The sequence below is a fragment of the Ovis aries genome, chromosome 5, assembly GCF_016772045.2.
Source record: "Ovis aries strain OAR_USU_Benz2616 breed Rambouillet chromosome 5, ARS-UI_Ramb_v3.0, whole genome shotgun sequence".
Taxonomy (NCBI): Eukaryota; Metazoa; Chordata; class Mammalia; order Artiodactyla; family Bovidae; genus Ovis; species Ovis aries.
The window spans coordinates 65,754,662-65,780,869 of NC_056058.1; the positions used below are offsets into that span (position 1 = coordinate 65,754,662).

A 26,208-nucleotide genomic window follows, 5' to 3' on the forward strand; every position below is an offset into this window, starting at 1 on the left:
TAACTGCAATATTTTGCAAAAATGTCTAGAAAATGTTAATGATAGGAAGGTACTTTCACTTTGTGTGTAGGGCCAGAACAACCTATTTCCAAAGTGTAATAAGGACTTTTCAAGAAAAATAATTACAGACAATCTCTTTCATGATGATACATGAAAAAATTCTTAACAAAATTTTCCAATTCTATGCCACCAGAAGCATAAGCAACAACCAAAAAAAAAAAAAAAAGCAGATAAATTAAGCCTCATTGAAGTTAAAAACATATTTAAAAGTCACTATCAAGAAAGTGGTGAGACAATCCAAAGAACAGGAAAAAATAACTGCATAACTGGTAAGGGCCTAGTATCCAGAATATATAAAGAAAACCTACAGCTCAAGAACAACAGACCACCAGCATTATTTAAAAATGAGCAAACACTTGAATAGACATTTCTCCAGGGAAATAATAAAATTACCAATAAGCACATAAGAAGATGCTCGACATCATGGTCATTAAGAATATGCAAAGTAAAACCACCATGAAATATTATGTCACACCCACTAGAATAACTATGCTCAAAGAAATAGAAAACAAGAGGTGTGAGTGAAGTTGTAAAGATACTGGTACCCTCATACATAGCTCAAAGGAAAGGTAAAATGGTGCAGCCACTAGGAAAAACAGATTGGTGTTTCCCCCAGTAACTTGCACATTTTAAAATGGTTTAAATGAATTTTACACTGTATACCACAATTTAAAAATGCAAGTTGATACTATTAATTAAAGGAAAAGGCAAATATCAGGATCAGATGGAGTTAATTCTGGTTATGCAAAAATGTTTTAACATTTAAAAAGAATTAATGTAACTCACCATACTATCTGGAAAAGACAGAGGAAAGACAGAGACCATTTGGTTATCTGATAGATTCAGAAAACTAATTTAAACATAACTTTGTGATAAAGTCAATAGAGAGATCAGCACATTTCCTGGATACATGATTACAAAATAAAAATGAAGAATGTTCAATATATTAGCAAAAGACAATTAGAAAATATAATCGAATGAACTACCCCATTGAGCCTAGTAACAAGATCCGTGAAGTACTTAACTATAAATCTCACCAAAACTATATTAATTCTATCTGAAGAAAATTATGAAATATTATAGAATATAAGAATTTTTAATAAATGGAAAGATATTCCCTATTAGTACATGGGTAGATTCACTATCATTAAAAAGTCTATTTTTCCCAAATACATTAATTTTCAACGCAATTTTGATAAAAATCCTAGAGTTTCTCATGCAACTTGATAAGGTGATTGTAAAATCTATAGAACATTAATGGGCCAAGAATATCTACAACAATTTTAAGAATAATAAGTTAGAAGAACTCATCCTAGCAGAGAAAGTGACTATGAAACTATAATGATTAAAATCATGCTGTGTTGAACCAGAGATAGGCAAGCAGACCAGAGGAACAGACTAGAGAACCCAGAAGCAAATGCATACATAAATGAAAAATTGGACCGTGACAGAAGTGGCATTGCAAACTGGTGGAAGAGATGGTGTATTTCATAAATGATACTGGGGAAATTTTTCCCATACGGAAAAATGGAATCAAATTGTATTTATACCACAGAACATTTCCTGAAATATATTTTAAATGGATGAAAATCTAAATGGGAACAGCAAACCTTAAAACTTTTAGCAGAACCTATCAGAATACGGTTTTCTTTCAACAGGGCAGAAAGGACTTCTTAGATAATGATAACAACAACAACAACAGAAAACTTGCAAATTTGATTTGTTTAAACACTAAAACTTCTATACAACAAATAATTCAATCAGGTAAAAGTACAAGTCACAGACTGAAAAGAGATATTTAAAAAGCATTTAACTCAACTGGCATCAAGAATATGTGAACAACTCATAAAAGGTAAAAGACAACCCAACAGAAAGTAAACAGGGGGCAAGCAAAGGAAACGCACTGAAGAAGAGCCTTCTAAAGACCAGTACGTATAGGACAAGATGCTCCACCACGCCAGTAACACAGGAAACGCAAATGCAATCTGCAAATACAGAGCATCGCATGCTTCTCAGATTGGCTGAAAGCAGGAAATCTGACAGCAACAGCGGCGAACAAGGATGCGTTCTCACACACAGGCAGTAGGAAGTCATGTGACGTAATCACTTCGGGGAGCAAGCTCGCAGTGAAGATCATAAGGCTGTAAATGTGCCTGCCCTTTAACATGGCAAATCCACTGCGAGGGACGCACCCAAGAGAAAACGGCACCCACCAAAATAAGACACGCATGAAGACAGTTATTAAGCATGGGCTTGCCATGCTTAGTAGGGAAACAGAAGAGCAGGAAAATCTAACTATCTGTCAAGAAATCAATGAGTACACAAACCGCAGTGATTTTACACAATGAGAATATCAGACAGCAGTTAAAATGATAAGTCCAACATTCCAAAACAACAATTGAGCAAAAAAATAAGGATGATAAATACAAGTTGGTTATAGTGAAAAAAAATTAAGTACACTAAAGAATATTATTTTCCATTTTTAATGCCTACATATGTTTTTTAAAAGGAAAAAAATATGGATAATTGGATAGGAAGGAGTCTCACCAACTTTAGGATTGTGTTTAATTCTGTCAAGGCAGAGAGGGAGGTGAAAGCGAGTTTGAACTGTATTCATATGTTCCAGTTTCTTAAACAAACAAAAAGCAAAAACAAAATAGCTAAAGCAATATATTAAAATATAAGGTGTGATAAATCTGGATGGTTATTTTTGCGTAAGCCTCTGACATTTGGAGCAAAGTCTGCAACAAAGTTACTGTTTGTCAGCAATGTGTTAATTTTCAAGTTCCTGTTTTTTGTCAGCATCAGAGGAACATGGCCATAGAATTGGAATTAGAGTTTAATAAATACCTCCTTTAAACTATTCCTTGTAAAACTGTACTCGGGACTCTGTGCCTATACAAGCCTAGCATGGAAGTAGGAAATAAACAGTAACTCACAGAGAAAATGCACCATATTTAGTCCTAAAATGAGAGCCTGTCAGTGGCAGCCTATCACTGAGAGAAGCTAGAAAACCATACCAAGATTCAGCATCAGGGAAATAATATATTATCATGGTACAAATACCTTATAATACTCTATATGATAACTAAAAAACATGTTTTCTAAGAATGTGAATGACCTGAAACAGTAGCAACTGTACAAATTTATATGTAAAATTAACTGAAAAACATGATGTAAAATTAAAGCAAAAGCACATTTTGAACCAGCTAGGCTTCAACAGTACATGAACTGAGAACTTCTGTATATTTACGTTGGATCATAGAAAACACAAGAGAATTCCAGAGGAACATCTACTTCTGCTTTATTGACTATGCCAAAGCCTTTGACTATGTGGATCACAACAAACTGTAGAAAATTCTTAAAGAGATAGGAATTCCAGACCACCTTACCTGCCTCCTGAGAAACCTGTATGCAGGTCAAGAAGCATCAGTTAGAACCAGACATGGAACAACACCTGGTTCCAAATTTGGAAAGGAGTCTGTCAGGGTTGTATATTGTCACCCTGCTTATTTAACTTATATGCAGAGTACATCATGTGTGATGCTGGGCTGGATGAAGCACAAGCTGGAATCAAGATTGCCAGGACAAATACCAATAACTTCAGATATGCTAATGACAACATCCCCTTATGGCAGAAAGTGAAGAGGAACTAAAGAGCCTCTTGGTGAAAGTGAAAGAGGAGAGTGAAAAGCTGGCTTAAAACTCAACATTCAAAAAACGAAGATCATGCCATCTGGTCTCATCACTTCACGGCAAATAGATGGGGAAACAATGGAAACAGTGAGAGACTTTATTTTCTTGAACTCCAAAATCACCACTGCAGATGGTGACTGCAGCCATGAAATTCAAAGATGCTTGCTCCTTGGGAAAACAGCTATGACCAACTTAGACAACATATTAAAAAGCAGAGACATTACTTTGCCAACAAAGATCTGTCTAATCAAAGATATGATTTTTCAGTAGTCATGTCTGGATGTGAGAGTTGGACCATAAAGAAGGCTAAGCGCTAAAGAATTGATGCTTTCGAACTGTAGTGTTGGAGAAGATTCTTGAGAGTCCCTTAGAGAGCAAGGAGATGAAACCAGTCAATCCTAAATGAAATCAACCCTGAGTATTCAATGAAAGGACTGATACTGAAGCTGAAGCTCCAGTACTTTGGCCACCTGATGCGAAGAACTTACTCCTTGGAAAAGACCCTGATGCTGGGAAAGATTGAAGGCAGGAGGAGAAGGGACTGACAGAGGATGAGATGGGTGGATGGCATCACTGTCTCGATGGACATGAGTTTGAGCAAGCTCTGAAAGTTGGTGATGGATAGGGAAGCCTGGTGTGCTGTAGTCCATCAGGTTGCAAAGAGACACGACTGAGCAACTGAACTGAACTGACATTTTGAAACATGTAAACACATTAATAGAAAAAAAAAAAAAGGCCTAGAAAGATCCCTCAAGCTCTTTGTGTTTTTCTTTTTAATTCACTGTTTTATACTTTCACAAACTTTTTCAAATGTGCAATTATTACTTTTACATTTAGAAAGAAATCCATTAAAGATATTAAACTGGAGAAGAGCAACATACCTCTTTCCTAATGTAAAAAGAAATTATAGTTTACCAAAGGCACTTTCTCTATGTCCTGGATGTTAACTGGTGTTTTCTGTTTTGACACATGCCATGTCTGCTTAAAGTTTTAATCCTGATTTAAAATAATATGGTATTGCTTATTTACCTAGACATTAGGATGCACAGCCTGGGGCAACACTCTCTAATCTTATAAAAACAAAGACAACTATTCTCTCATCTGATCTTCAGAGAAACTCTCACTGAGCTTCGCAGCTAGACTCTGGCATTCTGGCACGTGGATACTTCAGTACTAAAGTATTCAGCATTTGGAAATGTTAGAATGTTATTCTTCAAAAGAAGAAAATGTATACTGAAGAATTTAGTTAGATAAGAGTTGGGTCCCCTCTCCTCAGCTGTTTTCTTAGAAATATACAAAAAAGAGACAGAGAGGAAGGAAACAAGTGGAAGAAAGAGTGGGGTGGGGTACAGACCAGATCAACTATCATAATTCAAATACTGGCTTGAATTCAAAAGTCGCTGGCTATATTTGCAATACAGAGACTGCAGCAAACACTTCATTTGAAATTAGTAAGAGAATGAGGGCATCACGAAGAGATTAAGAAACAGATTTGAAGTCAGTTCAGATTGGGATGGTTGTGACCAGGAGACTCACTTGACAGCCTGGGTGTCTGTTTCCTCACATGTGAACGGGAAATGTAATAATCCCAAAGTGGGCTTCTGCTGTTTCTAGTCTGTCCAGTGCTGATGCCTTGGGAAGCCCTGCCTTTGCTGGTTCCTGTGGTTCTGGACGGGCTACCAGCCACAGTTCCAGCATGGAAAAGAAGCTTCGCTACTGTCAGCAGCCATTCCCCTGATTGCCATAATGGATCCCAGGGTCAATACATAAGCCAAGGCTGGCCAATCGGAGCCTTCCTGTGGGACTGTTCAATCTGATGCTGCAGGGGAAAAAAAGAGAGAGCGATCTTCCCTTTGGATCATTAGTCAGGAAATAAGGTTCCATTTTCCTAGCCACACAGAGAAAGACTAGCTGCAGTAAAAAAGAATAAAGACGACACAAACACAGAAGGGGAGAGAGAGAGTGCCTGATTGAGGGTGAGAGGCAGGAGGCAAGACTGAGGTCTCAAGCAAGAAGCAAGGGGACGGTGGGGGACAACAGGGAGCAAAATGCCTAATAGCCGGAGGAGAGCTGGAGAGCTGGACGAAGAGGAAAAGCTGCAACAAGAGCAAGCTGTGGAGATGAGAGAATGCAAATACTGGAGATCAGAGACAACAAGAGCATATGAGCCTCAGAGATGAGAGAGATAAGAGGAGATTCAATTAAGTGAAAAGGAAAGGATTGGAGAGAGGAGGGGCTGTGGGAAGTGGGAGTAGAGGAGAGAACAAGGGACTGAGGGACGAAGACAGAGGAAGAGGTAGGGAGAGGGAGGATGTATAGTGAGTTCAAAAACCTAAGTGCTCACTGCACGCAGAATCAAACCTAGAGCTCCTTTCTGGTGTTCCAAGTCCATGATGCTTAATCTGCATCCAACTTTCCAGCCTTATGACTGTCTCTAATACCATCCCACGTGTCTACTTGAGTTTTGGAGACACACTCTGACCTTTTCCACCTCTTTGCCCTTGGCACCTATAGCCTCAGTCTAGAATGCTCTCCCCTCACTTCCATTCTCATTTGAACACAGTATTTCTTGTGTTTCAGTGTGAAAATTCAAACAACCACCTCCAAGAAGTCTCTGAGAGATTCTAGTTGCCATTAATTCTTTATCTAAAAACCAGCTGATAGCAACATCCCTGGTGGTCCAGAGGCTAAGACTCCACTCTCCCAACGCAGGGGGCCTGGGCTTGATCCCTGGTCAGGGAACTAGATCCTGCATGCCATAACTAAGACCTGCACAGGTAACTAGCTAGGTAGCCAAATAAATAAATATTTTAAACAACCCAGCTGATAACTTTTATTATGGCACTCATATGCCTAATATATCTCGACTAGTTGGAGGATTTAGAGAGCAGGTGTGTCTTACTCATCTTTTAAGCTCCTTCCACTGAAATTCTAGGTGTAGGCATTTTACTAATAAAAACTGTCCAGTAAGCATTGGTTGCATTCACCTGAACTTAAATTTATAGCTCAGGGACTGTTGACCTTGTCATACAGTGGTTCCCCTAAAATATCACCCAAAGAACTTGATACAACATTTTATTTCTTCCTAACATGAGAACACTACCTTTAGAGAGTCTTCATATACTTACAAATGGAAGGGGGCAAGCTGAGAACATTTATGATGTTTTAAGTCTACTGAGAAGCATGTCTTTCCATGCAGGGAGTTTGATTAGGACTGGGTAAGAATCGTGATAAAGTAGTTTGGAATTCATGGACACAGTATAGTGGAATTTTGAGGAGGCATGCTCGAAAGATCTTAGGATGTAAACTTGTTTACTGTTTTTCCCTACTGGAAGCGTTGGTGGATCTTCAGAATGCATGATGAAGTTATTTGCAATATTTATTTCCTTGGGCAAGCATTTTCCAAAAGAGTAAAGTTAAATTAATGAAGAAAGTATAATGGTAGAGCGATGTTAATGTGGATAGTAAGCTATGTGAGGGGTAGAGGGCTTCTTTCTTAACATCAGTAAGAATTTGCCAGGTAGTGACAGCATTGTAAGGATGGCTTTCAGAAGAAAACCAAAAGAAGTAAAACATGTCAAAGCTTCTTTTCTGTCTCATCATCCTAAGTCTTTTCCATTAGTTGATTGCCTCATTCTTTTAAATGAGACGGAAACAACGAGGGCAGTATCCTATGATTCCAGCATACAGACTCTTCTAGGAAATTTAAATCCATATATTTTCAGAACTTTCAAGATGCCCCTAAGGTTCTGAATGTTGGAGAAGAACAAAAGAGAATGGTCAAGAATGGAGAATTTTGGTTATGCCAGTAATGCCAAATAAGCTTACATTGCATGTCAAAAGTCAGTTCCTAGAGGGTTCTTTGGAAGAGATTCTGAGGCTTAGCAGAAGGAGCAGTGTGACTGATTACAGATGTCTGGCAAGGGCTCACGAAGGGCAGTGGTGGTCTGCATGTTAAATTCCTGCCATTTCTGGATTATCAAGAAGACTATACCTACTGTTCACCCCATTCAGATTTCTTGCTTGGTTTTGCTTTGATTTTCGCTCATCATTCTTCCTGATAGAGCCACATTAATTCCAAGTGGCCTCTGTGTCCTTATTCCCAAAATCTGTGTGAAGTCTTTGGAGAGTTTCATGAAAATGCAAGTATTATTTCAGAGCAGCAACATAATTAAATGTCATTTTTAAGTATGACTTAGCCAGAAGATTTGGTTGAGGGACATGAGGTAAATATAATGAAATGAGGGAAACGTGAGGGAAATGAGGTAAATTAGAAGAATACTCTGATAGGGTGGGTATTCAAGAGGGTAGGGTAAGAGGATGGAGAACTCACCTCCTCCCACAAATACATCAGAAATACATCTACAAATAGAAGAATTCCCACAGAACACCTACTGAATACTAGCTGACATCAAACCTATGAAAGGACAAGAAAGATCTCCTTGTGACTGGGTAGGATAAAACAAAGAAGAAAACAGGAGGTGGGGTGGGACCTGCACCCCTGGGAAGAAGCTGAAAAAGAGGAAAGGTCCCTGCACTCAGGAAGCGCCCTTGGTGGCAGAGATATCAGCCTCCTGGACAGAAAGAGAGCTTCAGAGGCTCCGAGGAGAGCGCAACCACCAGTTTGCAACAGGCAGAACAGAGAGAACCATGCAGAGGTGGCTTGCACCACTACCTCGCATGCCCCAGCCAGAGAGCCACACCCACTGGCACAGGCAGGCTGGAACTCAGGGTTCAGAGGACACCCCAGGGAGAGGACTGCTGTTGGCTGTGCAGAGACAGCCTGAAGGGACAAGAGTGCATTACGGCTACAACCCTGCTTGGGTTGGGGGGTGGGAGTGGGGCATGGGGGGCCATATTTGCAGAAATCCAGACCTAGCATAGGAGCAAAGTACTGTTGTTAAGAGGTGTGTGAAGGGAAGGATGGAGCTGCCTTTATCGTCTCTTTTTCCATGTGCTAGCCGCTGCCTCCATGGGCTCCAGCAGAGTGCACCCCCGCCACTGCCTCTGAGTTTCCCACCTCCACGGGCTCTCATGCCTCAGTCACCACTTAGCAGGCTCCAGGAACAGACATCAGTGGGTTGCCCACTCACAGAGGCAGGACTGAAACCACAGCTGAGCCCCAGGGGCTGTAAGATTTCAGATGCAGAGATGAACTCGGCCTGCATGTGCCAGGTTAAACTTCTGCCACTGGCTTCATACACTCAGCACCTGCAGGACATGTGAGTGGACAGTGGGTATTCACACAACTGGAAAGTGTCTGGTGTTAGCAGCTGTGGGCTTTGTGGGCATGTACAAATGGGGGCTGGGCCAGGCCAGGGTCTGAGCTGCCTCCATAGCTCCCACAGCGGGGCCAAGTGCATGACTACGGCAGTTCCAGGACCTGACTTCAGGGGATCTGTGCCAGTGCTCTTGTGAAAACAATGTCTGAGGGATAGGGCCAATTTCTGGGATATACAAGATTGAGATGGGGCCAAGGGCAATCCCAACAATAGTGTATTTTGTGAGCCTGCACAACTAGTGACAGGTGACACAACAGAGCACAATCAGCAGTGAAGTTTTCACACAGGGGGAACACTCAGTGCTTCCTCTTCCAATAGAAGTGCTGAATTCCATCTACCGTACACCACAACTCAGAGCTCAGAAATGGATCTGGGGGCCTCTACTCCGATAACTAGGGAACAGACCAGGCCCCTGACAAGGTAGTAACAGCCACAGAGTGAAGAGGCCCCTCACAGTAGCCACTGCAGGGTCTGGTCACCGTAAGACTACTCAAATCTCCTATCAAGGGAATAATGGCCAGCATACACTGAGAAAAGAGGCAGCAGGCAGGCACACTAAAAGCAGCCCTTGCATGTAAATATATTAAAGCCACACAGGCTACACTGGGATGCTGCCACATAAAAATAGCCCTCAAGACCATAGACAATAATTGTTTCTCCTAAACTCATAGGGCAAGAGAAATAGAAATAAATGAAGAGGAAGAGGAACCACTCCCAAATAAAGGATCAAGAGAATTCCCCTCAAAGAACAAATAATGAGACAAGCCTCTTCAGTCTGATGACTTCCCTGGTGGCTCAATGGTAAATAACCTACCTGTAATGCAGGAGACCTGGGACAGTCCCCTAGAGAAGGGAATGCCTACCTACTCCAGTGTTCTAGCCTGAAGAATTCCATGGGCAGAGGAGCCTGGCAGGCTACAGTCCATGGGGTGACAAAGAGTAGGACACAAATGAGTGACTATCACTTTCAGTTTAATAGACTCTGATTTCAAAAAGGAAACAATGAAAAACTGAAGGAATCAAGAAGAGTTGTTGATATAAATGAAAATTATTGTAAAAAGGAAATCGAAACTATAAGGAGGAGCCAAAAATTTATTTGTTGAGTTCAAGGCTGAGCTAAAGGCAATGAAGAGCAGAATGAATAACGCAGAAGAAGGAATAAGTTATCTGGAAGACAGAATGATGGAAATAGAACAGAAACAAAAAGCCAAAAGAAAAAATAAAAATAAAGCAATATAACAGACCTATGGGATAATATAAAGCATTCCAATCTGCACATAGAAGGAATCCCAGAAGGAAGAGATACAGAAAAGGAGAACAAAAATGTATCTGAAGAAATTATGGCTAAAAACATCCCAAACCTCAAAAGGAAAACAGATATCCAAGTACATGAAGCACAGAGAGAAGACCAAACAAGACAAAACCAAAGAGACCCATACCAAGACATATTATAATAAAAATGGCAAAATTTAAGTAAAGAATTCTAAAGGCAGCAAGAGAAAACAGTTAAGTACAGGGGAACCTCCATAACGTTATGACCTCTTTTCTCTACAGAAATGTTGCAAGCCAGAAGGGAGCAGCACAATATATTCAAAGCTTGAAAAGGGAAAAGTCTGCAACCTTACCTAGTCTGCTCAGTAAGACTATCATGTAGAATAGAAGGAGAAAGAAGTTTTCAGATAAACAAAAACTGAAAGAACACAGTAATACTAAGCCTATCTTAAGAGAAATATGGTTTCTTAAATGGTCTTCTCTAAATAGAAAATAAGTAAGAATCTATAGGGAAAAGGAAAACACAATTGGAAAGTAAATAAATAAGCTAGTATACACATTCAAAAAATAAAAATATTTGGGAGAAAGCAATAACCAAAATGAAAAGTAAAAGGATGGACATGAAGATGTAAGAGAGAATATCAAAACCATAAAATGTGGAAAAGATTGAAAATGTAGATTTATTTTTCCCAAGAAAGTGTTTGAGCCTACGTGACTAACAGTCTAAAGTGAAAGTTGCTCAGTTGTGTCTGACTCTTTGCGACCCCGTGGAGAGTTCATGGAATTCCCCAGGCCAGAATACTGGAGTGAGTAGCCTTCCCTTCTCCAGGGGATCTTCCCAACCCAGGGATCAAACTCAGGTCTCCCTCATTGCAGGTGGATTCTTTCCCAGCTGAACCACAAGGGAACAGTCTAAAGCAAATAGATATAGGAAAGGGTTATATATTCTTGAAAAACAAAGTAACCACAAATCAAAAACTTATAATAGATTCACAAAAGCCAAAAAGAAGAGAATATAAGCATAATCTAAAAGGAAATCATTAAACCACAAAAGGAAGAACAAAAAAAGACAAAGAGAAAATATAAAATCAATGGAAAAACAGGGTTTAAAATGGCAATAGATACATATCAATCAATGATTATCTTAAAAGTCAATGGACTAAATGTCCCAATCAAAAAACACAGAGTGGCAGACTGGATTAAAAACAAGGAGAGCCTACAATATGCTGCCTAAAAGAGAGTCACTGGAGGGCACAGGAGACACACAGATTGAAAGTGAAGGGATGGAAAAAGGTATTCCATGCTAATGGAAATGACAAGAAAGTGAGAGTCACAATACTCATGTCAGACAAAATAGACTTGAAACAAAGTTAATAAAGAAAGGTAAAGAAGGAAAGTGTGTGCTTAGTCACTCAGTCGTGTCCAGCATGTTGCGACCCCATGGACTGTAGTCTTCCAGGCTCCTCTGTCCTTGGATTCTCCAGATGAGAATACTGGAGTGGGTTCAGTTCAGTTCAGTTCAGTTGCTCAGTCTTGTCCGACTCTTTGCGACCCCATGAATGGCAGCACACCAGGCCTCCCTGTCCATCACTAACTCCCAGAATTCACTCAGACTCACGTTCATCGAGTCAATGATGCCATCCAGCCATCTCATCCTCTGTCATCCCCTTTGCCTCCTGCCCCCAGTCCCTCCCAGCATCAGAGTCTTTTCCAATGAGTCAACTCTTCGCATGAGGTGGCCAAAGTACTGGAGTTTCAGCTTTAGCATCATTCCCTCCAAAGAAATCCCAGGGCTGATCTCCTTCAGAATGGACTGGTTGGATCTCCTTGCAGTCCAAGGGACTCTCAAGAATCTTCTCCAACACCACAGTTCAAAAGCATCAATTTTTCGGTGCTCAGCCTTCTTCACAGTCCAACTCTCACATCCATACATGACCACTGGAAAAACCATAGTGTTGACTAGACGGACCTTAGCAGGCAAAGTAATGTCTCTGCTTTTGAATATACTATCTAGGTTGGTCATAACTTTTCTTCCAAGGAGTAAGTGTCTTTTAATTTCATGGCTGCAATCACCATCTGCAGTGATTTTGGAGCCCCCCAAATAAAGTCTGATACTGTTTCCACTGTTTCCCCATCTATTTCCCATGGAGTGATGGGACCGGATGCCATGGTCTTCGTTTTCTGAATGTTGAGCTTTAAGCCAACTTTTTCACTCTCCTCTTTTACTTTCATCAAGAGGCTTTTTAGTTCCTCTTCACTTTCTGCGATAAGGGTGGTATCATCTGCATGGCCTATTTCAGGGGGTCTTCCCAACCCAGGGATCAAATCCAGGTCTCCCTTATTGCAGGCAGATTCTTTACTATCTGGGCCATCAAGGAAGCCCCCAAAGAGGGACATTATGTCATAATAAAAGGTGCAATACAAGGAGAGGATATTATACTCATCAAAAGGCAACCCACTCAAGTATTCTTGCCTGGGAAATCCTATGGACAGAAGAGTCTGGCAGGCTACACTCCATGGGGTCACAGGAGTCTGACATGACTTAGTGACAAAAACAATATAGGAGAACCCAAATACATAAAATAAATACGAGCAGACATAAAGGGAGAAACTGATAGAAATGAAATAATAATAGGAGATTTTAACACTCCTCTCATCAAAGGACAGATTTTCGAGACAAAATTAATAAGGCAACAGAGATCCTAAATGATACAATAGAACAACTAGATTCGATTAATATTTTCAGAACATTACATTACCAAAAAGAAGAATGTACATTCTTTTCAAGTGTACATTGACTATTCTCTATGATTGACCACATACTAGACCACAGAACAAACCTCAACAAATCTAAGTGTGGAGGAGCTATTTCAAGCATCTTTTCTGACCACCGTGGCATGAAACTAGAACATGACCACAGGAAAATAAGCAAGAAAAAAACTATTACATGGAGACTAAACAACACGCTGTGAGAAAACCAATGGGTCAATGATGAAAATGAAGAAGAAATTTAAAAACACCTTGAGGCAAATGACACAGCCATACAAAATCTGTGGGGTGCAGCAACGGCAGCTCTTAGAGGGAAGTTCCTAGTGATATAGGCCTTCTTCAAACAAAAAAGAAAGAAAATTTTCAAACACTGTAACATAGCACCTAAAACAATTTAAAAAGAACAAACAAAACCAAAAGTCAGCTGAAAGAAGAAGATAAAGATAATAAAGGTCAGAAAGAAAATCAATAAAATAGAGATTAAAACAGTAGGAAAGAAAAACACAATAAAGCCAACTCTGGGTAAACAAAATTAACAAACCTCTGGCCAGGCTCACAAAGAAAAGAGACAATTCCAAATAAACAAAAAATGAAAGAGGAAAAATCACAGCTGATATTATAGAAATACGAAAAACTGCAAAAAGATACCATTAACAACTATATGCCAAATTAAACAATCTAGAAGAAATGGACAACTTTCTATAAATATGCAACCTGCCAAAACTGAATCAAGAAGAAACAGACAACTTGAACAAGCAGATTACAAGTGAAATGGATCTCTAATTTAAAACTGCCTTCAAACAAAAGTCCAGGGCCAGATGTTTCACAGATGAATTCTACCAAACACAAGGAAGAACTCACACCAATCCTTCTCAACCTCTTCCAAAAGACTGAGGAAGGAATACTCCCAAAGACGTGCTATGAAGCCGTCATATAACTACCAAGACAATTATAACCCGATATCTTTGATGAATATAGATGCAAAAATTCCCAACAAAGTATAGCTAACTGAATCAAACAGCACATATGAAAGATCACATACCATGACCAAGTTGGATTCATCCCACAGTCACATGGTCCAATATGTGCAAATCCATCAATGTGACACACCACATAAGCAAAAGACAACCTGCATGATCATCTCAAAAAATACAGAAAAAACATTCAATAAAATTCAATATCCACTGATGATAAAAACTCTTACCAAAGTGGGTGCATAGGGAACATATCCCAACATAATAAAAGCTATTTATGACAAACCCACAGCCAATATAATACTCAAGGATGGAAAACAAAGTCTTCCCTGCTAAAGTCTGGAACAAGACAAGGATGCTCACTTTCACCAATTCTCTTTAACAGTGTTGGAAGTCCTAACCACAGTAATCAGTAAAGAAAAAGAAATAAAAGATATTCAAATTGGTAGGGAAGAGGTAAAATTGTCATTATATACAACTGACATGATAGTACATACAGAAAGCCATAAAGACTCCAACACAAAACTACTAGAGCTGATAAATTCAGCAAGGTGTCAGAAACACAATTAACATACAAAATATGTTGCATTTCTTTAAGCAATGAAATATCAGAAATATAAATAAACAATCCTTTGTAAAATTACAGCCCCCAAAAACCCTCAGTAATAAACCAGACTGAAGAAATGAAAGACTTATATCCTGAGAACTATAAAATATTGATAAAGGAAAGTGAAGATGATTCAAAGAAATGGAAACATATACCATGCTCTTTGATTGGAAGAATTAATATTATAAATTCATTCTTAATCATCGGATTCTTGCAGAAACTAATGACTGTGGCCAGCAATTTTTATTTTGGCTAGCCGTAAATTAATTCTGTTATTTCACTAACACTTTGCAGGTTATTACATTCAATAGTTACACCTGACACACCTGCAAAAAGTCTTCTCCAGCACCATGAGTTTCATTTTCACTTTGTGTGTCAGAATCAATCACTAAGGTTTCTTGACTTTCGGCTGCTCTAATGTTCACATTGTCTGAATCAGAACAATATTCTCTAGAACTATCATTTTCTGAGACACTAGTATATATGTCACTCTGACAATCATAAAAGGTATCTGCATAAAATTTATCAAAAAATTATATTTCACTCAAAATTTCTCAATGTGTCATTTTTGAAAATCTGATGGTAATACCCTTGCATTTACGATATACACAAGGTTGGAACAAAAACCTAATGGAGCAAAATGTGATTGATAATGATAATCATAAGTTATATGAAGAACCATGATCAATTTTAAGCTCTAACAACTTCACACGTGATGTTAATTGTATCACTCTATAAAACCACAGTGATATGCCTCAGGTCAATGATGTTCAGGTAACAGAAGATATCAAACTATAAAACATTTCCAGTCAATAATGTGTTAAAATGGCCATATTACCCAAAGCAATCTACAGATCTACTGTGAAACTTATTAAATTACCAAGGACATTTTTCATAGAACTAGAACAGTCCCAAAATTTATATGGAACCATAAATGATCAAAATTGCCAAAGCAATCCTTAGGAAAAAGAACAAAGCAGGAGATGTAACCTTCCCAGACCTCAGACAATACTACAAAGCTACAGTAATCAAAACAGCATGGTATTGGCAGAAAAATAGACATATGGGTCAATGGAACATAATAGACAGCTCAGATATAAACCCATACACCAAAGGACAATTAATCCTTGACAAAGGAGGTAAGAATGCACAGTGGGAAAAGAAAGTTTCTTCAGCAAGTGATGTTGGAAAAGTTGGGACACTCTCATGTAAATCAATGGAGTTTGAGCCTACCCTCATATCACATACAAAAATAAACTCAAAATGGCTTAACAACTTAAATATAAGACATGACACCATAAAACTCCTAGAGGAGAACATGGGCAGCATTCTCTGACATAAATGGTACCAATGTTTTCCTTAGGTCAATCTCCCAAGGCAACAGAATTGAAAGCAAAAAGAAATGGGACCCACTCCAACTTACAGCAACATGCACAAGCCTAGAAATCATCATATTAAGTGAAGTAATAGAGAGAAAGACAAATACCATACGATATCACTTATACATGGAATTTAAAATACAACATAGATGAGCATGCCTATGAAAGAGAAACAGTCACAGACACAGAAAATCAACTTGTGGTTGCTGAAGCGGAAGAAGAGTAGGGGAGTTACGGATTGGGAGTTTGGGGTTGGCAGATGTAAACTATTGTATATAGAATGGATAAATAAGTTTCTACCATATAGCACAAGGAACTACATCCAGTATCCTGTGATAAACCATAATGGAAAAGTGTATGAACTATATATATAAATACATACATGTATGTATAACTGAGTCACTTTGCCATACAGCAAAAATTAACACAACATTGTAAATCGACTATACTTCAATACTTTTTAAAAAGAATATTCTGATAGGGAAACAGGACTGAAAATAGTACCAGGCTTCCTGACCACTGACTGGCCCACAGATGGGAATATGACCCAAACTTGCCAACAGAAACTGTCCCTGGGATTGCCTAATCTCATGGTAGGAAGAGAAACTCGTACCTCTGGAGTTGCTATTTGTGGTTGATTTAAGCCTGAAACTGCAGCAGTGTCACTTCTCCAAAGCTTGCCTTGTACCTGATGTCTGGATGGATTCAACCTGTGGAATGAGATACTGGGGTTAGCTCAGATGGAGAAATAGTGCACAGAAAGCAAGAGGGACAGGCACTGGATGACTGCATCCAAAGTTTGAAAATGGCCCCAATCCCTGACTTTTCAGTTGCATGAACCAATAAATTTATTTTGATTAAGACACCATTTGATTTTGACTCATTTCAAACTTAAAAAGTTCCAAGTAGGATTCATTAGGCCTACATCTAATGGTCAGTCTGCAGATACATATAATTCTGTGGTTTTTCAGGGATCCTTCTCTCTCTTGTAGCCCTTCTACCCATTTGGCATAGATTGCTTCCCTGGTGGCTCAGACGGTAAAGCGTCTGCCTGCAATGCGGGAGACCTGGGTTCAATTCCTTGGTCGAGAAGATTCCCTGGAGAAGGAAATGGCAATCCACTCCAGCACTCTTGCCTGGAAAATCCCATGGACGGAGAAGCCTGATAGGCTACAGTCCATGGGGTCACAAAGAGTCGGACTCGACTGAGCAACTTCACTTTCACTAACACAGATTTTATACTAGTCATCTCTATCTTCTATACTGCATGAAACCCTGGTTAAAATTCATAAAAATTCACAAAAGGCTAAATATGCCCTACAGTGATGCCTCCATATGTGGGTGGATAGAAGAAGTCATTTGGGGAGATGAGAAAAATTGAAAAATATTCACATGATCTCTGACGATCTCTTTCAGAGTGTAAAAATGCTCTGGGACTGTAATATTAAAATTCAAAACCTATCAAATCTTTCTGAAAACAAAACAATTTTGTGGAAAGGCAAGAGGAAAAACATATACATCCCCCACCAATGCTGGTGTTACTTAAATTGGCCTCTAGAGGTCAGTGCAACCCTAGCCAATGCAACCCTCTTCTGATACTGCAAATACCTCTTGGACTTCCTTACAACAGTGTTTTGTAAACTGTTTCCTGGAACCTGTGGGATACTGGTAAGATGCAGCAGGGATATCATAAAGGTGAAGGAGAGGGCAATAGGGCAGAAATTTGAGTTATCATCCTGCATCAACCATATTCTTTTTAAAAAACTATCCCTTATGGATGAACAACAAGGTCCTACTATATAGCACAGGGAACTAATCAATATTCTTTAATAAACAATAATGGAAAAGACTATGAAAAAGTATATATTTATATATACACATAGAACTGAATCACTTTTCTGTACACAAGAGACTAATACAACATTGTACATCAGCTACATATCTATCTGTATATATATATATATATATATATATATATATACACACACACACACGCACACACACGTATATATAATGCATTGGGTTCCCAAAGAAAACTTGTTTGCAAAAGGTTTTGAGTGTTTAAAAATTTAGAAACTACTTTAACTATAGAAACAGCAGCACTCAGGTACTGTGTTCTTAGATGTCTTACATATTGAGAGTCAGATAATGGAAGAAAGTATCAATGGTTTCATGTTGATAGAGAAAACCTCTGATACTGAAAGTTGTGTGCAATATAAGATTCTAAAAGGATCATCCTCTTTCACCAACACTCTATTTATTTATTTTTTAAAGTATTTATTTGGCTGTGCCAGGTCTTAGTTGCAGCATGCAGGATCTTTCAGTGCAGCATAGGGTATCTAGTTCCCTGAGCAGGAATTGAACCTAAGCCCCCTGCATTAGGAGCATGGAGTCTTAGCCACTGTGCCACCAGGGAACTCCCTCACCAACACTTCATTAAAAAGTAAGTTCTGCTCATCTTACTCTACAGAGCACGCACCAGTGATAAGCTCTGCACTTGTTATAAAGTGACATAAAGGTTGAGGTCAGGGCTCTAGTGCCACCCCTGGGGCTCAATCATCTTCATGTGAAATTCCCTAGTAGCTCAGTAGTGAAAAATCCACCTGCAATGCAGGAGATATGGGTTTCATCCCTGGGTTGGAAAGGTCCCTTGGAAAAGGAAATGGCAACCCACTCTAATTTTCTTGCCTTGGGAAACCCAATGAATAGAGGAGCCTGGCAGGTTATAGTCCATGGGGTCTCAAAAGAGTTGGACAGGACTTAGTGGCCAAACCATAACAACATGTGAAATTTCACCATTTGAGATCAGAAGCTCATCATGCAAAGAAATTTCTATCGTTGAAACATGGAGACCCCCATATATTAGTAAAATTTCTTCAAAGCAGTCTCCTTATATGTGATCGATGATGAAAAAAACAAAAGACACCTGCACAAGCACATCTTGATGCAAAGAAGAGATAGAAAGAAGCTATTAGGAAGCACTTGTAGAACAAGCCTACAGATGTATTATGGTTTTATATAACTATTTTCCAATACATCAGGAAGTAAAGTTATTGTGACCTTGTTAATTTTACAATTCTATCCTTTCCCATAACCAAAAAATGTATTCAGAGAGACCATCTAATTCTTGATCCTAAATTTCCATCTTCAAAGCAGATTTTCTTTTCTCCCTCACATTTCAATTCCATTTCTCTGCTTGAGGTAGTAAGTTCAGGGAATTTTCAAAGAGACAAAAGTTACTCAAAAGAATATAAATGTCAAACACATGTAAATTTCCCCTGCTCCATTTTTTTTCCCCAAGTCAGGAATGTCCTTTGTTTTCTCCTGGTATGTTTCAGCTGGCTGACATCTCTGGTTGAGGAGCAATCATCCAGGGAGCATCCTTACAATGTAATGACAATCAGTTACCAAAAAATGTGCAGGCACTGATAACAGGATTCTGAAGGGTCAGAAATGAGTGGAAGAAAATAGGCATTTCAAACAAGTGCACAGCAGCTGCTGCTGACCTTGGCTTAAGATTGCATCCAAAACATCATTAATTTTCTATTGTACAACAAAGGGAAGCCAAGTAAAATCCTGATAAAGAATCATTCTGAAAAGGGGGAAGAACACTACTGTTTCAATGGTATTCCTGTGGTTAAAATTCTTTCAGAAACATCTTTACTCCCATTTGAATCAGTTTAGCTAAGATGAAGGAGGTGCTAAGGAGGAGGCAAAATATATCTTCAGATTTATACCTTCTTTGAGGATGATCATACAGTTTTTATGGAACTGAGTAACTAAAGCAGGTACATTTAAAGAAAAGATGCACAAAAGATTTCAGCAAACTTGTGACGACAACATGAAATATATGACCTCTTAAGAACAAGTATGCAAAAATGAGAGCAACTGTAGTAGCTACCTTTTCTTCTGTTCCTACTGAAATTCAGATGGTTAGATGAAAAAGATCTTACAGACTGGGTAATAACCTCTACCTTGCAGATTAAAAAAGAAAAAATCAAGAGCTCAAATAAATGAACTTGTTCATGGTTAAGCAATTAACATAAGATAGATCAGGGATTTAAAAGTAAACTTTTTGATTCTAAAATCAAGTCATAATTTTGTGTTATCTGTTTTAAGAAAGTGAAAGTGACTGAGTCACATCCGACTCCTAGTGACCCCATGGCCTATACGGTTCATGGAATTCTCTGGGTCAGAATACTGGAGGGGTTAGCCTTTTCCTTCTCCAGGGGATCTGCCCAACCCAGGGATTGAACCCATATCTCCCACGTTGCTGGTGGATTCTTTACCACCTGAGCCACCAAGGAAGCCCATGAATATTGGAGTGGGTAGCCTATCCCTTCTCCAGCAGATCTTCCCGACCTTAAATGGGGAACCAGAGCAATGATGCATCAGGAGATTACGTCACATAAGCTAAAGAATTTTAGTCTTTTAATCTAGAGATAAGTGACTCAATGAGCTTTGTAGGAGCTGTGGGAAAATATCTGAGAGGTCATAGAATGAAAGAGGAGAAATTATTTAATCTGTATGTTTTATTAAACAAGAACATGTGGGTTCTCTTTCCAGCTATGATAAAGAAGTGTGATTCAGACTAAACTTCCCATTAAGAACAACTGTTAAAGCTATGCAAAAGAAGAAGGAAAGGTCTGGACTACTTACTTAATCCTCACTAGAGGATTAAGGCAGCCAGGATTCAGTAGATCAAGATCCTGAAGAGAAAGAAAATATATTGAGAATACCCACATATTTGTCATTTTCCCTCTACAACACCCTTGTGCATTTTTAGAGAAAAGCAGAGGGGCAGATCAGGAAGTGGCAATTAAAAGGTTCTATGAATCTCACTAGGTTGCAAAGATCAAAGTAAATTAGCTCAAGGCTACCAAAAAAGCCAGCATTTAAGGGGACAAATGTTTCTAGATAATCCCCCTAAAAACAAGATAACTCATCACTAGCAAAGTGTCATTAAAGAAATACTAAAGATAGTTCTTTAGGCAGAAAGAAAATGATTCCTGGTAGAATAAGAATTCTAATGCAGAAATGAAGAGCTCTAGAAAGGGTAAATATATGGTTAAATCTAAATGAATATTGACTATTTAATAAAATACATCATGTGGGAATAAATTGTACATAAATTTACCATACATACACATTATGACTGGATATATTTTATACATAACTTTTATATGTGACAATAATAACACAAAAAATGGGAGAATGGTAAATGGAGTTTAAAATTTTTAAGCTTTCATTAACCCTATAAGGGATAAAAGTAAAATTCTATTAGAATAAGACAAAGATACATCTTGTAATTTAGGATAAACTTCAAAATGAAATAAAAGAATGTACAGTTAAGATAATAGAGAGAAAAGAGAAAAATATAAAAATATTTTACTAATTTAAAAGAGGCAAAAGGCAAAAATAGCAGAAAAAAGAAAGTAAAGGCGGGGCATAGTAAAATCATACATTTAAACCCAAATATTTATTTGTAATTACATTACATACAAATGGATTATACATCCTACAAAAACATAAACATGGTCAAATAAGTGAATAAAGAACAACATATTACCATATGTTGCTTCCAGGAGACACAGCTAAAATACAAGACCCAGATAAGTGATAATAAGAGGAGATATATTTTGCAAACACTAATTAAAATAAAGCTAATATGTGAGATGTGAGCCGTGAGATGTGAGCTAATATGTGGATGTGAGAGTTGGACTATAAGGAAAGCTGAGCACCAAAGAATTGATGCTTTTGAACTGTGGTATTGGAGAAGACTCTTGAGAGTGTCTTAGACTGCAAAGAGATCCAAGAAGTCCATCCTAAAGGAAATCAGTCCTGAATATTTGTTGGAAGGACTGATGTTGAAGCTGAAACTCCAATACTTTGGCCACATAATGTGAAGAACTAACTCATTTGAAAAGACCATGATACTGGGAAAGATTGAAGGCAGGAGGAGAAGGAGACGACAAAGGATGAGATGGTTGGATGGCATCACTAACTCGATGGATATGAATTTGAGTAAACTCCAGGAGTTGGTAATGGACAGGGAGGCCTGGTGTGTTGCAGTCCGTGGGGTCGCAGAGAGTCGTACACAACTAAGTGACTGACCTGAACTGAACATAAATATAAAAATTTAAAACTAAGAAGATTTCAATAGAAAAGTATCAGTGATAGAGACATGTTTTATAATAATAAAAGATAAAATTTGACTGCAATAGAAAAGTGCATACATCTAATAACATAGGCTCAAAATAATTTAAGTCACAAACTGACCAAACTAAAAGAAGAAATAAAAGTACACAGTCATATAGCTTGAGAATAACTCACATTTCTCAGTAGTAAAACAGAAAAACAATTAGATATATTTTATGAATTCAATAAACTAACTTGACCTAATTTGTGTGTGTAAAACACTATACCAAATAACTACAGAATATAGTCTTTTCAAGTGTTTTTCTAGTAGTTTTACCAAAGTTCACTGTGATGTAAGAATGTATCTTCTAACCACAGTGGAATTAAGGCATAAATCAGTAACCAAGAGATAACTGCCAAATCTTCAAATGTTTATAAATGAAGCAAGTCTTTTCTAAATAATCCATAAGTCAGAGAATGAAGCAAATTAGAAATGGTTCCCAGGTGGCGCTAGAAGTAAAGAACCCCCCGTCAATGCAAGTAGACCTAAAAGACATGAGTCCGATCCCTGAGTGGGGAAGATCCGCTGGAGAAGGGAAGGGAAACCCACTCCAATATTCTTGCCAGGAGAATCCCATGGACAGAGGAGTCTGGCAGGCTAGGCTCCATAGGGTTGCAAAGAGTCAGACACAACTGAAGCGACTTGGCCTGCACTCATGCACAAAGCAAAAGTATTCCAAACTGAATAACTATGAAAACAAAGACGTGAGAATTTGTGGAATGCAGCTGAAGCAATGCTTACAGAAAAAAATTATAGTGTCAAATGTGTATTTTAGGAAAAACAATCTGAAAAAATAAAAAGGGAATCATCCTACACTGTTGGGGGGGAATGTAAATTGGTACAACTACTATGGAAAACAACACAAAGTTTCCTTAAAAGAATTAAAAATAGAATTACCATATGATCCAGTAATCATACTCCTAGGCATATATTCAAATAAAACCGTAATTTGAAAAGATACATGTACCTACTATTTACAATAGCCAAGACATTGAAGCAACCTAAATGTACATCGACAGAAGAATGAACAAAGAAAATGCGGTACATATATACAATGGAATATTATTCAGCCATTAAAAAAGAATGAAATAACACCATTTCCAGCGATATGAATGTACCTAGATATCATACTAAGTGAAGGAAGTCAGATAAAGACATTTATCATGAAACATCACTTATACATGGAATCTAAAAGGATACAAATGAAATTATTTATAAAACAGAAATAGACACACAGAAATACAAAACAAACTCATGTTTACTAAAGAGGAAGAGAGGAGAAATAAATTAGGAGCTTAGGATTCACATATATATACTACTATATAAAACAAATAATCAACTAAGACTACACTATAGCACAGGGAAATCTACTCAATATTCTTCAATAATCTATATGGAAAAAGAGTCTGAAAAAGAATGGATATGTGTATATGTATAACTGAATCATTTAGTTGTATATCTGAAACCAACACTATATTATGAATCAAAAGAATAGCAAGGAAAGATAAGAAAGCCTTCCTCAGTGATCAGTGCAAAGAAATAGAGGAAAACAATAGAATGGGAAAGACTAGAGATCTCTTCAAGAAAACTAGAGATACCAAGGGAACATTTCATGCAAAGATGGGCTCAATAAAGGACAGAATTGTATCGACCTAAGAGAAACAGAAGATGTTAAGAAGAGGTGGCAAGAATACACGGAAGAACTGTACAAAAAAGATCTTCATGACCCAGATAATCATGATGGAGTGATCACTCACCTAGAGCCAGACATCCTGGAATGTGAAATCAAGTAGGCCTTAGGAAGCATCACGATGAACAAAGCTAGCGGAGGTGATGGAATTCCAGTTGAGCTATTTCAAATCCTAAAAGATGATGCTGTGAAAGTGCTGCACTCAATATGCCAGCAAATTTGGAAAACTCAGCAGTGGCCACAGGACTGAAAAGGTCAGTTTTCATTCCAATCCTAAAGAAAGGTAAGGCCAAACAATGATCAAACTACCACACAATTGCACTCATCTCACACACTAGTAAACTAATGCTCACAATTCTCCAAGCCAGGCTTCAACAGTACATGAACCTTGAACTTCCAGATGTTCAAGCTGGTTTTAGAAAAGGCAGAGGAACCAGAGATCAAATTGCCAACATCCACTGGATCATGGAAAAAGCAAGAGAGTTCTATTTCTGCTTTATTGACTATGCCAAAGCCTTTGACTGTGTGGATCACAATAAACTGTGGAAAATTCTAAAAGAGATGGGAATACTAGACCACCTGATCTGCCTCTTGAGAAACCTGTATGCAGGTCAGGAAGCAACAGTTAGAACTGGACATGAAACAACAGACTCGTTCCAATTAGGAAAAGGACGTCAAGGCTGTATATTGTCACCCTGCTTATTTAACTTATATGCAGAGTACATCATGAGAAATGCTGGGCTGGATGAAGCACAAGCTGGAATCAAGATTGCTGGGAGAAATATCAATAACCTCAGATATTCAGATGACACCACCCTTATGGCAGAAAGTGAAGAGGAACTAAAAAGCCTCTTGATGAAAGTGAAAGAGGAGAGTGAAATTTGGCTTAAAACTCAACATTCAGAAAACTAAGATCATGGCATCTGGTCCCATCACTTCATGGCAAATAGATGGGGAAACAGTGGAAACTGTGGCAGACTTTATTTTGGGAGGCTTGAAAATCACTGCAGATGGTGACTGTAGCTATGAAATTAAAAGATACTTACTCCTTGAAAGGAAAGTTATGACCAACCTAGACAACATATTCAAAAGCACAGACATTACTTTGCCAACAAATTTCCATCTAGTCAAGGCTATGGTTTTCCAGTAGTCATGTATGGATGTGAGAGTTGGACTATAAAGAAAGCTGAGCACCGAAGAATTGATGCTTTTGAACTATGGTGTTGGAGAAGACTCTTGAGAGTCCCTTGGACTGCAAGGAGATCCAACCAGTCCATTCTAAAAGAGATCAGTCCTGGGTGTTCATTGGAGGGCCTGATGCTAAAGCTGAAACTCCAATACTTTGGCCACCTCATGCAAAGAGCCGACTCATTGGAAAAGACTTTGATGCTGGGAGGGATTGAGGGCAGGAGGAGAAGGGAATGACAGAGGATGAGATGGCTGGATGGCACCACCGACTCAATGGACGTGAGTCTGAGTGAACTCTGGGGGTTGGTGATGGACAGGGAGGCCTGGCCTGCTGCGGACCATGGCATCACAGAGTCAGACATGACTGAGCGACTGAATTGATACTAAATAGAAAATAAAAACTTAAAGTTAAAATATCAGCGAAATGGAAAATATAATAGAAAAAAAGGGAAATTTGCTTCTTGGAAAAGATTAATAAAATTGGTAAATATCTGGCAAGACTGATTACAAAGAAAAATTTTCAAGAATTAAGAATGTTTGTCATTAGAGGTTTTAAAGGTTTTAAAAATAAAAACATTTAGCTTTCAGATAAAATGTAGGTATTAAGGGACCCCTGTACCCATCATATAACCTAAAGATAACATGAATCTCCCCTATCATGTTTAAGATAGAGAAGACTTACAGACAAAAGTAGTCTAAGGAAATTAAGTTACAGACAAGTCTAAGGGATTTCTAGGTGAGCAGATACCAGTGGCCAAATTCTATGCTGCAAAGACTCCCAAAGGGGCCAGTGAAAAACTGAACATCAAATTTTCAGGGATACTTATAGACCTTGTGAGCTGGCATGCATAGACAGAAATCAGAAGCTCCAAATGCAGGGAATTTGTTCTTGCCTGCCAACCTTCCCCAAAAGAGCTTTGCTGAGTGTGTGTCAGGGGCATGGAAGCTGAACTAGAAAGCAGAGGGAGCATTCTGCATCCAACATGCTTAGATTGCAAAGTCCTACTAGATGGAGTAACTTACAATAGACACAGGACAGAACAAGTTAGTTCTAAAGACATTTGAAAATGTGGAGAAAACCTAACCAAAGCT

The 26,208-nt window shown here is 38.4% G+C and overlaps 1 long non-coding RNA gene across 3 annotated transcripts in view; it reads right to left on the reverse strand.

Annotated features, from left to right (window-relative positions):
* LOC105611754 (uncharacterized) overlaps positions 1-26,208 on the reverse strand; it is a 206,166-nt gene that overhangs the window by 64,406 nt on the left and 115,552 nt on the right. For all 3 annotated transcript variants that reach the window (XR_009600711.1, XR_006060004.2, XR_009600710.1), the window contains one exon: positions 16,653-16,749. This is a non-coding gene — a long non-coding RNA (uncharacterized LOC105611754). The remainder of the gene's footprint in view (positions 1-16,652; positions 16,750-26,208) is intronic.